Source organism: Canis aureus, chromosome 22 (assembly GCF_053574225.1).
Source record: "Canis aureus isolate CA01 chromosome 22, VMU_Caureus_v.1.0, whole genome shotgun sequence".
NCBI lineage: Eukaryota > Metazoa > Chordata > Mammalia > Carnivora > Canidae > Canis > Canis aureus.
The window spans coordinates 25,804,133-25,819,845 of NC_135632.1; the positions used below are offsets into that span (position 1 = coordinate 25,804,133).

Consider the following 15,713-nt stretch of genomic DNA (forward strand, 5'->3'; position numbering starts at 1 on the left):
CACAGCATTGTTCTAAAGGGCTATAGTTTAGTAAAGGAGACAAACACATACCCAACATGTTTATGATAAAAGGATATACAATTATAACTAAAAAAAGGCTATGTCTACAAATTGGCACAGAGAAAATTTTTATAAAAAATGAAATATCATATTTATCACAGAGAAAGCACAAATATCCTAATATAATAGAGTAAGATGAACTGAGTATGTACACGTACATGCATACCATCAGATTATCACTTCTGCCAGGAAGACTTCACAGTGTTTTTTTTTTTTTTAAAGATTTTATTTATTTATTCATGAGAGACACACACAGAGACAGGCAGTGACACAGGCAGAGGGAGAAGCAGGCTCCATGCAGGGGGCCTGATGTGGGACTCGATCCCAGAACTCCAGGATCAGGCCCTGAGCTGAAGGCAGGCACTAAACCGCTGAGCCACCCAGGGATCCCCCAACTTCACAGTGTTTAAACAATAAGGAGTTTACCAAATGAAGGTAAAACAATATTTTTAATAGGAGAGCAGGATACAAAATAGAAAGTGACAGACTATGGGTAGAAATAGAAATTCATACAACCTCAGCAGACAATAGCTAGCAAAATTATAAATGTACATCCCATTGAAATAGATCTCCAAAACAAGTCAGTTGCGGGGGTAGGGGGGCAGTATAAAACAATCAAAACCCCCTTGTATGTCAAGAGGAGGAGAGAAATAAGAACACATTTATTTATGCTTGCTTGGCTTGTGTATTGTAAAATCTGCATCATCAATACCCCCTTCTATAGTCTCCTATGCATCACAGGACATAAATCTGGAACTACATTTCCCAGAATCCCTTTCCCCCAAATTATTTAAGGATAGCATCTGCCTATGAGGAACACTCATGCAAGGTTTAGTGCAGAGAAGGAAGAGCTATTATTGTTTGATGGCAACTGTGAAAATATGCTTGGGCAGACAACAGGCATAAGTCTGAGTAGCTGCTACATGAGAATCATCTACTTTTTCCAGACTCAGTATTGTACAATGTCAATTTTCCAAATTAAATCCATAATTTCAATGGAATATAGATTAAACTCAACTTTCATGGGGTCTTGAAATTTTTTAAAATATATATAGAAAACCAAAGGGTAAGGAAAAGTCTATTTTGGAAAAAAAATGGAATCTTATACACAAAAGTAATATTCCAGGTGGGTCAGAAAACTAAGTGGGTAAAGAAACTGCAAACTTTTTTTTTAAGATTTTATTTATTCATGATAGACAGAGAGAGAGGCAGAAACACAGGCAGAGGGAGAAGCAGGCTCCACGCAGGGAGCCTGACGTGGGACTCGATCCCGGGACTCCAGGATCACTCCCCAGGCAAATGCGGCGCTAAACTGCTGAGCCACCAGGGCTACCCCAGAAACTGCAAATTTTAATAAGAAACTAAATACTTTTAGGACCTTGATGAGTTTCTTGTACAAGAAAGGAGAAAACGAACATAAAATATTGGTAAGTAGGATTATACTGCAATTTAGAAGCTCTGAATAAGACCTCGTAAACAAAGTGAAAAGACTAGCAATATTATCTGGATGTTTATAGAGTAAAACCAATAAAATTCATAGTGAACATACACACACACACGACTGCACTGTGAAAAAAGGAAAAACAAAATGGGCAACTCATGCAAAAAATTCCAATTGGTCAAAAATGTGAACATGTATTCAATCTTACTATGAACTTGAGAAATATAAATTAAAACAAAATATTACTTCACACCCATCAAGCTGTAAAAACAAAACTGAAACAACTATTAAAAATTTGAGGGGTGCCTAGGTGGCTCAGTCAGTTAAGTGTCTGCCTTCGTCTCAGGTCATGATCCCAGCATCCTGCTTCTCCCTCTCCCTCTGCCCCTGCACTCCACTCATGCTCACTCTCTTGCACACTGTCTCTTTCTCTCTCTCTCTCTCTCAAATAAGTAGAAACTTTTTAAAAAGGTTTGAGAGTAAAGAGACAATATAATTGGTATAACCACTTGGGAGAAAATAAAAATCACACAGTAAAGGTGAACATGTATATATGCTATGGTCCAGTAAGTCTACTTCCCCACATCAATCTCAGAGAAACTTTGATATGTACACAGTAAGGAGACATACCAGAACATCTAGTGTAGCACTATTTTTTTGCTCAAAACTGGAAACTACCTAATGGCAGAATTAAGGAAATAGACTATTTATTTGTATGAGGAATACAGTGATTATAACAAAAGTATCAACACATAAAGTTTTTAAAGAGTGTTGCAAAGGACACATATACCATTTCAAAGTTTAGAAAACACAAAAATGATAGCATATAGTTTATGGATATGTAAACACAGTATAAATGTTAAACTTTCAAGGCAAATATCCAAGGAAAAATGGGAATGGGGCTCCTGCTATATATATACTTACAAATCAGCCTTAAAGAGACATATAGGAAATACGGTAAAGTATTAATATCTGTTTATTCCTTGTGGTAGGTATTTAAATTTCTATTGAATTTTATTTTATACTGTGTCTGAAAATTACATTCAAATTAAAAATATTGTCTAATTCTAAAATCTAATTAAAAAATTATCAAGAAAGATCATTCTCGGGATCCCTGGGTGGCGCAGCGGTTTGGCGCCTGCCTTTGGCCCAGGGCGCGATCCTGGAGACCTGGGATCAAATCCCACATTGGGCTCCCGGTGCATGGAGCCTGCTTCTCCCTCTGCCTATGTCTCTGCCTCTCTCTCTCTCTCTCTCTCTCTCTCTCTCTCTGTGGGACTATCATAAATAAAAAAAGAAAAAAGAAAAAAAAGAAAGATCATTCTCACAAATCAATGAAACCAGGAGCTAATTTACTGAAAAGACCAACAAAACTGATAAATCATTAGCCAGACACATCAGAAGGGGGGGGGGGGGGAAATCAAAGTCAGAAATGAAACAACTGACACCACAGAAATATAAAGGATTATAAGAATATTATGAAAAATTATATCCAACAAACTGTACAATCTAGAAAAAATGGATAAATTTCTAGAAGCATACAACCTCCCAAAACTGAAAAATAAACAGAAAATTTAAAAATTACCAGCAATGAAATTGAATAATCAAAAAATTCCCAATAAACAGAAGTCTAGGACCAGGTGGCTTCACAGGTGAATTCTACCAAACATTTAAGAAAGACTCATTACTTATTCTTCTCAAACTTTTCCAAAAATAAAAGTTTCCAAACTCATTCTGTGAGGCCAGCATTACTCTGATACCAAAACCAGAGAGACACCACAAAATAAATCTGTAGGCCAGTATCTCTGATGAACACAGATGCAAAGGCATCAATAAAATATAACCATACTGAATCCCACGATACATTAAAAAAATCATTCACCATGATTAAGTAGGATTTATTACTGGGATGCAAGGGTGGTTCAATATTCACAAATCAATGTGATACATCATATCAACAAGAGAAAGGATAAAACCATATGATCATTTCAACAGATGCAGAAAAAGCATTTGACAAAGTACAACATCCATTTGTGACAGAAACTCTGAAAAGTAGATTTAGAGGAGACATATCTCAACATAAGAAAGGCCATATATGGAAAACCCCACAGCTAACATTATCCTCAATGATGAAAAACTGAGAGCTTCTCCCCTAAGATCAAGAATAAGACAAGGATGTCCAGTCTCACCACCTTTATTCAACATAGTACTGGAAGTTGTAACCACAGTAATCAGACAACTAAAAGAAATAAAAGGCACCAAATTGGTAAGGAAGAAGTAAAACTTTCACTATTTGCAAATGACATGACACTATAGGTAAAAAACCTAAACTCCACCAAAAAACTATAACTGATCAATGAATTTGGTAAAGTTGGAGGATACAAAATCAGTATACAGAAATCCATTGCATTCTATACACTAACAATGAAGTAGCAGAAAGAGAAATTGAGAAAACAAACTCATTTACATTTGTACCAAAAATAATAAAATACCTAGGAATATACTTATCCAAATAGGTGAAAGATCTATACTCTGAAAACTATAAAACAATGCTAAAAGAAAATCAAGGCAACACAAACAAATGGAAATATACTTCATGCTCATGTCCATACTACCCAAAGCAATCTACAGATTTAAAGCAATCCCTATCAAAATACCAACAGCATTTTTCACAGAACTAGAACAAATAATCCTAAAATTTGTATGGAACCACCAAAGACCCCAAATAGCCAAAGCAGTCTTGAAAAGAACAAAACAATAGAGGTGTCACAATCCCAGACTTCAAGACATACTACAAACCTGTAGTAATCAAAACAGTATGCATGGATGGTACTGGCACAAAAACAGATCAATAGAACAAAACAGAATGCCCAGAAATAAACCCATGATTATAAAGGTCAATTCATCCTCAACAAAGGAGACAAGAATACAAAGTGGGAGAAAGACGGTCTCTTCAAAAAAATGGTGTTGAGAAAACTGGACAGCTACATGTAAAAGAATGAAACTGGACCACTTTCCAACTACATAAAAATAAACTCAAAAGGATTAAGAGGCCCTAAATGTGAGACCTGAAACCATAAAAATCCTAGAAGAGAGCACAAGCAATAATCTCTCTGACATTGGCCATAGCAACATTTTTTTAGGGATGTCTCCTGAAGCAAGGAAAACAAAAGCACAAATAGACTACTGGGACTACATAAAAAAATTAAAAAAAAAAAAAAAAAGGCAGCAGCAGCTTCTTTCTGCACAGCAAAGAATCAATTAAACTAAAAGGTAACCTACTGAATAGGAGAAGATATTTGCAAATGACATATCTAATAAAGGTTTAGCATCCAAAATATACGAAGAACTTATGTAACCACACACCAAAAAACATCAAATAATCCAATTAAAACCTCAGCAGAAAACATAAACATTCATTTCTCCAAAGAAAACATCCAGATGGACAGAAGACATATGAATAGATGCTCAACATCACTCATCACCAGGGTAATGGAAACCAAAGCTACAATGAGATATCACTTCACACCTGTCAGAATGGCTAAAATCAAAAACACAAGAAACAAGTGTTGGTGAGGATGTAGAGAAAAAGGAACCCTCGTAGTTTGTTGATGGGAATGCAAACTGGTGTACCCACTGTGGAAAACAGTACGGAAGGTCCTCAAAAAATTAAAAATAGAACTACCTATGTTCCAGTGATTGCACTACTGGGTATTTAACCCCCAAATAAAAAACACTAATTCAAAAGGATGCACATGCACCCCTATGTTTACTGCAGCATTATTTACAACAGTCAAACTATGGAAGCAGCCCACTGATAGATAAATGAATAAAGATGTGGTATATGTACATAATGGAATACTATTCAGCCATAAAAAGGAATAAAATGTCATTTGCAACAACATGGATGGATCAGAGAGTATAACGCTAAGTGAAGTACAACATTCAGAGAAAGACAAATACCTCAGGATTTCTTCCACTCATGTGGAACTTAAGAAACAAAACAAAGAAAAAACTGAACTGAAAAGGGATAAGACTGGAAAAGGGTACACTGGTCAGAGAACTACTATACTATATCAATCCAAATAAGATAGGACAGAAGCATGAGCTAAGACCATGAACATGGAAGGAAAGAAATCTATGTATGCATATGAATTAGGACCAGAGAGCTCTTCACACAGTTATGAAAGACTGGTATGCCTTTAAGTCATTTCCCTCGATCTCCTATACTACACTAAACCAAAGGCAGAAAATAAAAGAAGCCCCTGATAGGAGCTTGATTTTTAGACTGTCTTATAAATTCAAGTTCAATTACACCACCTTGTAGTTAGGAACTTATGTTGCCTTTCTATAAAATTATTTAGTAAAAATCAAAGCATAAGGAACCTCTATTCAGAAGCTCTGCATTTCTATTATTAAATCTGATTCACAGTATTATTACTATGTCTGTATTACTAACACAATGTACCAAAGACATCCCTGTCAACCTGCACCAAACTTGTCATTTTTACTGTGTATCACACAAAGCTAGGAGCTTATAAACAAAGTCTAAAATTCATCATCTCTAATCGTTAACTGAAAATAATTCCAGACACAGGCTTCAATAGTCATTAACGTTGGATCCAAACAAAATTATAGGCAAAAATATTGTAAATTCCAAAAAGACATGTAAGAATACAAGATAATGAGTTAAGTTTACTATAACAGCAATGTTATGATATATATAACTTGAATCTGAGAGTATCCTTTCACCGAAATTAAGATTTCAGATGATTTCATCTAATACACATGTGTATGCCTATGCCTTCACACACATTCATGAGAATGTATAGAATGACGACAAGTCAAACAGACCCAGCTCTGGATAAGAGAATGCAGCCCTAGAGGTCCACCAGGTCACCACTCCAATTCCAATCACAAAGCACTGCAGCAAGACCCTAGAACTCCGAACAAACACCATATGAAATTGCCAAAAACATGCTAAGCCCCAGCAGCCATTTATATGTATAGGGGTTTTTTGTTTGTTTAAATAGTAAGGTAATGAAAGTTTTAGAGCTGAACACTAGTTTCTCTCAGGATTGTCTGCTTATCAGCATCAACTACCTAAGAGAGACTTACTCCAAAAAACCAAAAAAAAAAGGAAGGAAGAAGGGAGAAAACAATGTACTTTCTTTACCCTCAGCTCTACTTAATGCTTATAGAGTTCCTTTTCAGTTTGTAATGCCAAGGTCATCCCCCTTCAGAAACTCCACACGTCTTTTAAATCCACTTGGGAAAAGGAAAGACAGTTTGTTCCTGTTAACTCTGAAGTGGAGAAAAATTCGCACTTTTTGAAAATCATTCATTTTTAAAGGCAAAGGTGTAGGTATTATGACTTTGATAGAGCACTTTGTTCAGTGGTAGAATGGAGCTATATATACCTTTTCTGGGTATCACTGAACATAATCCAGTTAGTTATCAATATTGTCTATCATCAATTTTTGTGTTTCTTCTCATTAGTCCTTTATAGAACCATTTTTCCTCAGTTAGTTATCAATATTGCCTATCATCAATTTTTGTGTTTCTTCTCGTTAGTCCTTTATAGAACAATTTTTCCTCTTTTGTTCCTGCTCCTAACTTTGCCCTGCCTTCATTTTTTATTAGATGAAGTCAGATGCAACTAACTCTGATCTTTGACTTACATACATGAACGACTGCACAACTACTCACTCTGTAACAGTTACATGAAATGGTCAAGTTTTAGAGTTAGAATAGATCTAGGATTAGCCCTATGACCTTGGTACAGTCATGCAACCTCTTTGGGCCTGAATGCCCTTAACCGTAATAGGAATAATATCACTTGCCCCAAATTCATATAAAGTACTCACTACACTTTTAAGTACTTAATAAACATAAATAAATCCCTTCCCCATCTTCCTTTACTTCCTTCACCAATCCCTACAGTAGCTGCTGTGTCCCTCGTCTTTCAGAACCAATATGGAAAAGTAGACTTTGGGAGGTAAAAAAAAAAATCTTTCTGGATCATATCAAAGTTGAGATATGAGTAGCCATAAAGGGGACAGAAAAGAGGAAGGGGCCAGGACTCCAAATACTACTCAACTAGGAGAGCTTTTTGTTGTAAGATTTCAGTATACCACAGGCTACATTTGGTTAAATGGCTTTTAACAAATTAATTCTGAAAAAAATCACCATTGTTAACAATCCCACGTTTCCTCAACATATACATAATATACAAAAACTGCATCTTCAAGAGCCACTCATGTGACTGTCTTCTTCAATGGTTAATTCCTTCCCTGTCAGAAGGTTTCCCCAGCACATAGCCACCCCCAGAGCCACATCTCATCTGTCAAAAGTAACCAGTACTGTTCAAGGTCCTACTCAATCCTTTCTACTCCTGCAAAAGAGGAATTGTTTAAAGCTACTAGGGATTTCTCACGTAGTTGAGAAGGGTGGAATAACTAAATCACGGCAAGGAAAGGAACGCAGATGGCCATTGGGAACAACTGGAACCACACACACAGCCACACTAGCTTGTCAGGCAGTAGACCTCATTCTCTCAGTGCAGTCCAGCTTCCTTTAAACAGCGGCAACCACAGACGTGGGAAGCACTCAAGTACTAGATCTTTCTACATCTATCACCACACAAGGATGATTCTCTTCTCTGGTTTCAGTTAAAAATTCCCAGGGAATGCTGACTGGCCTATGTGAAGGGAGGTAGGGGGTGACCAAGTAGTGGAGACCTCTAGGAAGTCCCATTAGAACCATGTGGAGAAGGGATCCCTGGGTGGCGCAGCGGTTTGGCGCCTGCCTTTGGCCCAGGGCGCGATCCTGGAGACCCGGGATCGAATCCCACGTCGGGCTCCCGGTGCATGGAGCCTGCTTCTCTCTCTGCCTCTCTCTCTCGCTCTCTCTCTGTGACTATCATAAATTAATAAAAAATTAAAAAAAAAAAAAAGAACCATGTGGAGAAGTACAGAAAGATGGAGTAATAGAATTCAAAAGTAAGGGAGCACTGGTCCCCCTAGACATAAACATGGTAGATATGGACAACAAGGTAACTACTGCAGTGGGATAGTGAAAAAGCAATTCTGGAAATCAAGGAGATCTTGGTTAAAATTCTTACTTAATCAAGTAGCCAGCAATAAACGTGGGCAAGTTATAATCTCTGAATTCATTTCCTCATCTATAAAATGAGACTGAAGGCTTAGAAAAAAATTCATAAAGTTCCTAGTATAGTTCCAATATGTAATAAGGCATAAAGGTAGAAATGGTTTATTAGCTAATTCATTAAATTTTACTTTTTTTCACCAGCAAAGTTACAAATAATTACCTAAACATTTACCCACTCATTGATTTAATAATGTTTATGAAAGTTCTTGGCATATAATAGGCATTCTTCTGTCATTAAGCATCATAGAAATTCAGGAGAATCAATCTGATGCTTATCTCTAGGAAGGAGTATCCTATGCTATCTTTAAACTAGGAAAATTCTTCTTTACACTGAGCTGAAATCTCTTCCAGTAGCTTTCACCCACTAGTTCTTAGTCTGACATATGATAAAAGTTCTCCTGCATACCTCCAAATATTTGAGGCAGTCATGATGTCCCCCATTTCCCCATCTAGGATAGGATAGTTTTCCCAGTTATACACTATTTGCCTTATTCATATATTCAATTTTCAGTGTATTCAAATTCAGTGCATTTCCCCTCTGAACATGCACCTATTGCCATAAATGTGATAATTCACGTGCAGAATAGTCAGAATTGAGGCCTCCGTGTCATTTTCCTTGCACCAACCACTATACTTTTCCGTCACGTGTGCTGATAAGCCAGCAACATGTACCCACCACATCCCACCCTCCATCAAAAATATGTTATTGGAATTAGTTTTTTGGATAGACAGACAGGATCTTACATTTCTCCCTATTCAATTTCCCTTTGATTTACCTATTCACATTAGCCTATCACAATCAACCCTTTTAGCTCCTTAATCTGTCATTGAAAATCTTCATTCACCTTAGTCAATACTGACATTCAGCCATTATTTCTGGGTCTCCTCCTTCCAACTGATGTTAGAATTACATTTCCCTACTGACCCAATATCCAAATTAGATATAGTCATATAACTTGTTTGGATCAATTAAATATGAGTTTAAGTGATACAACAGAAGGCTTTGAGGGCTGATAAGTAATTCATCAGGTTCCCTTTCTCCTACCACAAATATAAGTAATGTTCCGGAAGTTTAAAACTCCAGCCTGGGTTCCTGAATGAGGACAACACAAAGCAGAGTACCCTGCTGACATGAGAATGGACATGTACTATAAGCAATAAATAAATCTCTTATTTTTAAGCTACTGAGATTTGGGCATTACTACAGCAAAATCTAGTCCATCCCTGCTAATGCACTATCCCTCCCGTATCTATCAGCAAATTTGATGAGTATGCTTTAAATCTCTTGTAATCCATTTAAGACAGCAAGTTTCATATACAACTAGAAAGAGTTAGACTCAATGAATTTAGGCTAATTTTTAATAATTAGTGCTTCACCTTCCCTGAAAACAAGTAACTCTTTAAATAATTTATTCTAGAATCTCACTTGAAAGCCACATCAAGCTCTATAATCTTCTTTCTTCTGCTTAGCGAAAAATGGGAGTAACCTTTCCTTGTCTCTCGTCTTTAGGCACTTCTGTCCTAACTCCATAAGACCTGAAAACATTAAGTCAGATAATTTTCAAATTTTTAAAACCCAATGATACAATTCATGTAAGTCAAGAACAAATATTTGCTATTTTAAGATTTTATTCATTTATTTGAGAGAGAGCACCAGAGTGAGTACACATGAGCATGGGGAGGGGGTAGGAGGGATCAGCAAACTCCCCAATGAGCTAGGGAGCCTGACATGGGGCTAGATCCAAGAACCCTGGGATCATGACCTGAACTGAAGGCAGATGCTTAACTGACTGAGCCATCCAGGTGCCCAAATACTTGCTACTTTTAATCATCTCCCTGGATTTCAATTCCCTCATTCTGTTACCTCTCACAATTTCACTTTAATCCCAGAATGACCTTTGATGCACATGGTCAATCAGAGGAATCTTTTCCTTCCAAGGTAATATTTCTGTCTTCCTACATTGGGCTATTTTCACTCTCCTGTGCTGTTCACTCATTGCTTAAAATCTATTCAACATTTACCAATTACCTACTATGTATTATGCAACTGCTTGGTCTGGGACATGATCTCTGCCCTCAAGAAACTTACAGTTAAAAATGTCAACCATGGGGATCCCTGGGTGGCGCAGCGGTTTAGCGCCTGCCTTTGGCCCAGGGCACGATCCTGGAGACCCGGGATCGAATCCCACGTCGGGCTCCCGGTGCATGGAGCCTGCTTCTCCCTCTGCCTGTGTCTTTGCCTCTCTCTCTCTCTCTCTCTGAGGCTATCAAATAAATAAAAATTAAAAAAAAAATACTTAAAAAAAAAATGTCAACCATGAGGTGCCTGGGTGGCTCAGCGATTGAGTGTCTGCCTTTGGCTCAGGTTGTGATCCTGACGCCCTGGGATCGAATTCCAAATCGGGCTCCCCACAGGAAGCCCGCTTCTCCCTCTGCCTATGTCTCTGCCTCTCTCTGTGTCTCTCTTGAATAAATAAATAAATAAATCTTTAAAAAAAAATGACAACCAAACACTAGAAAAGTGGTTAAGAATCACAATACAAAGTACCTTGAACATCCTACTTAAGTAGCAGAATATAGTGCCTAGGAACATAAACTTTGAAATCAGACAGTCCTGCATTTAGGTCCTGGTCTCAGCTTCTTCATCTATAAAACTAGAATAATTAATAGCAAAGGACTATTTAAAGAATTAAATCAGACAACACATATAATAGACTAACACATGTAATAGCTGTATTTAATGCTAATATTATCCTGAAGATAATGGCTAGTAAGTGAAAAATACACACTAACATGACTAATCAAATATTATATTTTAGAAACATGCTCTGGATCCAGTAGCCAAAATAAATTAAAGGAAGAGTCTAAAGTCCAGAAAGACAGTTAAAGGCTGTTGCAGTAATCAAAGGTTCTGGCAGACAGAATGAGAGAAAAATCACCAAAAGGTTTTAGTCCTAGCACTATATAACTGTACAAACTTGTGCAAGTTAACATCATCTCCAGGCCTCAGTTCTTTTATCTAAGATTTTACCTAGATGATTAAAGTTTATTTCCAGTGTACTATGTGTTTTTAATAACTTCACATTTTATATATATCTATAATGTCAGTTACAGGCATCTCTTACACAAATATCTTTAACAACACAAAAAAATCCAAAGAATAATTAGATGATAATTAGTTATCTTTAAAAGCAAGCAAAAAACACAAAAGATGTGTGCAAGGTCAAGAGCTAGAAGAAAACAATCTGTGATTAGGCTTTCTTTGAGACAGCAAAACAAAGCAAAACCAAACCAAAATAAACCCCATTTTATATCTACAGAGTTAATTTTCTTTGCAATATAGATGGTCTTTATCACTTTGTAAATAAAAGCCCCACACCTTTCCATGGAACAACATGTAAAAGTTTCAAGGTACATTTTCCGTAGTAAGTCTTTGGATAAATAAACTTCTAAATCAACTAATACCATTTCTCACTTAATTTCTCCATCAGTTAAAACTAATAGACAAGAAAAAGCATCCTAATTGGAAAGGAAGTAAAATTAGCTCTGTTCACACACAACATGACCCTACAGGTAGAAAAACCCAAAGATTACACACACACACACACACACACACAAACACAATTATTAGAACTGATAAATGAATTCAGCAAAGTTGCAGGATGCAAAATCAAAATGCAAAAATTAGTTATTTTTTTACACACTAACAACAAACAATCCAAAAAGGAAATGAAAAGAACAATTCCATTTACAGCAACATCAAAAGAATGAAATACTTGGGAATAGGGCAGCCCGTGTGGCTCAGCGGTTTAGTGCGCCTTCAGTCCAGGACATGATTCCAGAGACCCAGGATCGAGTCCCACGTCAGGCTCCCTGCACGGGAGCCTGCCTGTGTGTGTGTGTCTCTCTCTCTCTGAATAAATAAATAAAATCTTAAAAAAAAAAAAAAAAAAAGAAACACTTGGGAATAAACTAAAGAGGCAAAAGATCTGTACACTGAAAACTAACACTGCTGAAAAAAATTAAAGACAACACAAATAAATAGAATGATATTCTGTGTTCATGGACTGGAATACTTAATACTGTTAAAATGCCCTTACCTGCATAGAGCAATCTATAGATTCAATATAATACCTATCAAAATCCCAACACTGTTTTTTATAAATTAAAAACATCCATTCTAAAATTCATACGGAATCACGAGGTTCTCTGAATAGCCAAAATAATCTTGAAAAAAAGAACAAATTTGGAGGTTTCACATTTCCCGATTTCAAAACTTACAAAGCCACGGTAATCAAAACTGTATGGAACTGGCCATAAAGACAGACACACAGACCAATAGAACAGAACGGAGCCCAGAAATAAACCCTTCCATACATATGTGATCAAATGATTTAAACAAGGGTGCCAATGCCAAGAGTGTTCAATAGAGAAAAGAATAGTCTTTTTTCAACAAATGATGTTGGGAAAACTGCATAACCACAAGTTAAAGAATGAAGTTGGACCCATACCTCACACCATACACAAAAATTAATTCAAAATAGATCAAAGACCTAAACACAGGAGCTAATTTTTTTTTAATTAAAAAAAAAAAAAAAAACACCTCTTAGAAGAAAACAAGGGAAAAACTTCATGATGTTGGATTTGGCAATGACAAAAGTACACATAACAAAAGAAAAAATAAACTCAATCAAACTTTTGTACATGAAAAGACACTATTAATGGAGTGAAAAAGCAATCTACTGAATGGAAGAATGTATTTCCAAATTATGTATCTGATAAGGAGTTAATATCCAGAATATATTAGATGCTGACAAGGATGCAGAGAAACAAACTCTTGGGCATTGCTGGTAAGAATGTTAAATGGCACAGCCATTAATACATAGATTATGGTGTTTCCTCAAATATTAAGAGAATTTCCATATAATATAGCAATTACAGTTCTGTGGATATACCCAAAAAGAACTGAAGGCAGGAAATGAAACATCTTTATATGCACAAGTTCATACCAGTATTATTTACAAGAGCCAAAAGAACACATGGGAAGCAACCAAGGTGTCCAGATGGATTGATAAGCAATGTGGCACATATATACACTAAAATATTGTTCAGCCTTAAAAAATAAAGATATTTCAACACATTCTAGAGTATAAAATGTTAACATGGAATTTAAAAAGATAACTGTATCTACTGTTTCCCAAAAAGTACACTGGTGATTAGAAAAAAAATCTTTTCTAAAGGCAAGATTTTCTAAAGACAGAACTTCCTCACACTTAGTGAAAAACATCCAAGTATACAAATATCAATGCTAAGTATTACTTGTACTAGGACTTGAGAAAAAAAAATTATGGTCTTTTCCTAATATTCTAGTTCTTAATCCCCTCTATGAAGTGATTAGGGGTCATAAATCCACCATAGATGAAAGCTATATATAAAAAATTATATTTATAAAATCAGCTTAACAAAAATATTTCTATCTAGGGGGAAGAATTCATTGCCTTTATGTTTTTAACTTGACTCCTGACAAATTTTCCTAATTTCTTCTGAATCTTCTACAGCTTTGCACACCTCACTGTGTACATAACTTTGCAGATATTTCTCAAAGCCTTACCTAAAGACAAGCAAAATGCTCTCTACAAAGGTTTAATTAAGGCCAGGAATCTAAATCAAGGTAATCCTGATTAATGTTGTATAGGTTAAAAAATATCTGTGGAAAGTCTCTTTCCCTCTAAATCACTTTTAGTTAAAGTTCTCCTAAATGTTGCCTGAAATTACATCCAACGTAACTACCAACAATTCACTCAACCCAGAGCTATTTTCAGTGTTTATAAAAAACAGAAATCCTATTTTTTTCTTTAGGGTTAGATAAAGCTACAGTACATGTCAATAATTAAAATTATCCTATCATAACCCCTTTTTATGGGTATGTAAAGCGTTTGCTAAACATATCTGATTCTCTAAGACTCTCATACAATAATGCTTTTTCATTTGCCCAGAAACTTCTAGAAAATAATTTATTTACCATTGCCTGCAATTCTTGTCATTCTTCCAGATATAATTCTCTACACGTTCAATCTAGAAATAATACTTTAGCCATAAGTAGTCAAAATTTAACCACTATAAATTCTATGTATTTTATACATTAAAAAATATACTCAGATCAAAATAAAAAGCCAGAACTTTCCACTGAGCCCAAGGAATTTAAATCTTCTAGCCTCTGGTCGCCTAATCCTACAAGAGACACAAATTTAGGTTCAACGATATCTGTGGGATGAATCTCAGGAAGCCATGTTTTCAAAAAATTTTGGTCTCTGGACCCCTTTACACTTTTAAATTGTTGAGGACCCCGAAGAGTTTTGTTCGTGATGGTTATTTATGTTGATGTCTACTATACTCAAAATTAAAACTGAGAAATTGTTTACATCTTATTTTAATTCACTTAATATATTACATATCAATATAAAAAGCTTTATGAAAAACAAGTTTTTTTTTCTAAGATTTATTTATTTATTCATGAGAGACACACAGAGAGAGAGAAAGAGAGAGAGAGAGAGAGAGAGAGGCAGAGACACAGGCAGAGAGAGAAGCAGGCTCCACGAAGGGAGCCCGACGTGGGACTTGATCCCGGGACTCCAGGATCACACCCTAGGCTGAAGGTGGTGCTAAACCGCTGAGCCACACGGGCTGCCCTGAAAACAAGTTTTAAAAATCAGTGGGAGGAGTGGCACTGTTTTACATTTTTACAAATCACTTTAATGACTAACTTAATGGAAAATAGCTGGAGTCTCATAGCTGCTTCTGCATTCAATCTGCTATGATAAATTATACTGATCCACGCATATGAAAAAATCTGTACGCATAACTATGTTTCTCATAAACAGAAAATAGTAGCATATTTTAAAAGCCTTTTCAGATAATTGTGGATATCTTCCTTCAATACTACATCAAAACTTGTCAAGTGGTATCTCTCAAAGACTAGTTGCAATGTGGAATACAAAACTATCAATAAACTTTTCATACTTTTTCACACAGAAATCTATGC

The 15,713-nt window shown here is 36.0% G+C and overlaps 1 protein-coding gene across 10 annotated transcripts in view; it reads right to left on the reverse strand.

The window, feature by feature from the left end:
• Positions 1 to 15,713, reverse strand: part of ANKRD28 (ankyrin repeat domain 28) — a 204,309-nt gene that overhangs the window by 161,948 nt on the left and 26,648 nt on the right. The window contains exon 1 of one of the 10 annotated variants that reach the window (XM_077865246.1): positions 10,098 to 10,120. The exons of the other annotated variants lie outside the window; for them this stretch is intronic. The gene's annotated coding sequence lies outside the window, so the exon portion shown is untranslated. Of the gene's footprint in view, positions 1 to 10,097; positions 10,121 to 15,713 lie in introns of those variants that run through there. 10 annotated transcript variants of the gene reach the window in all.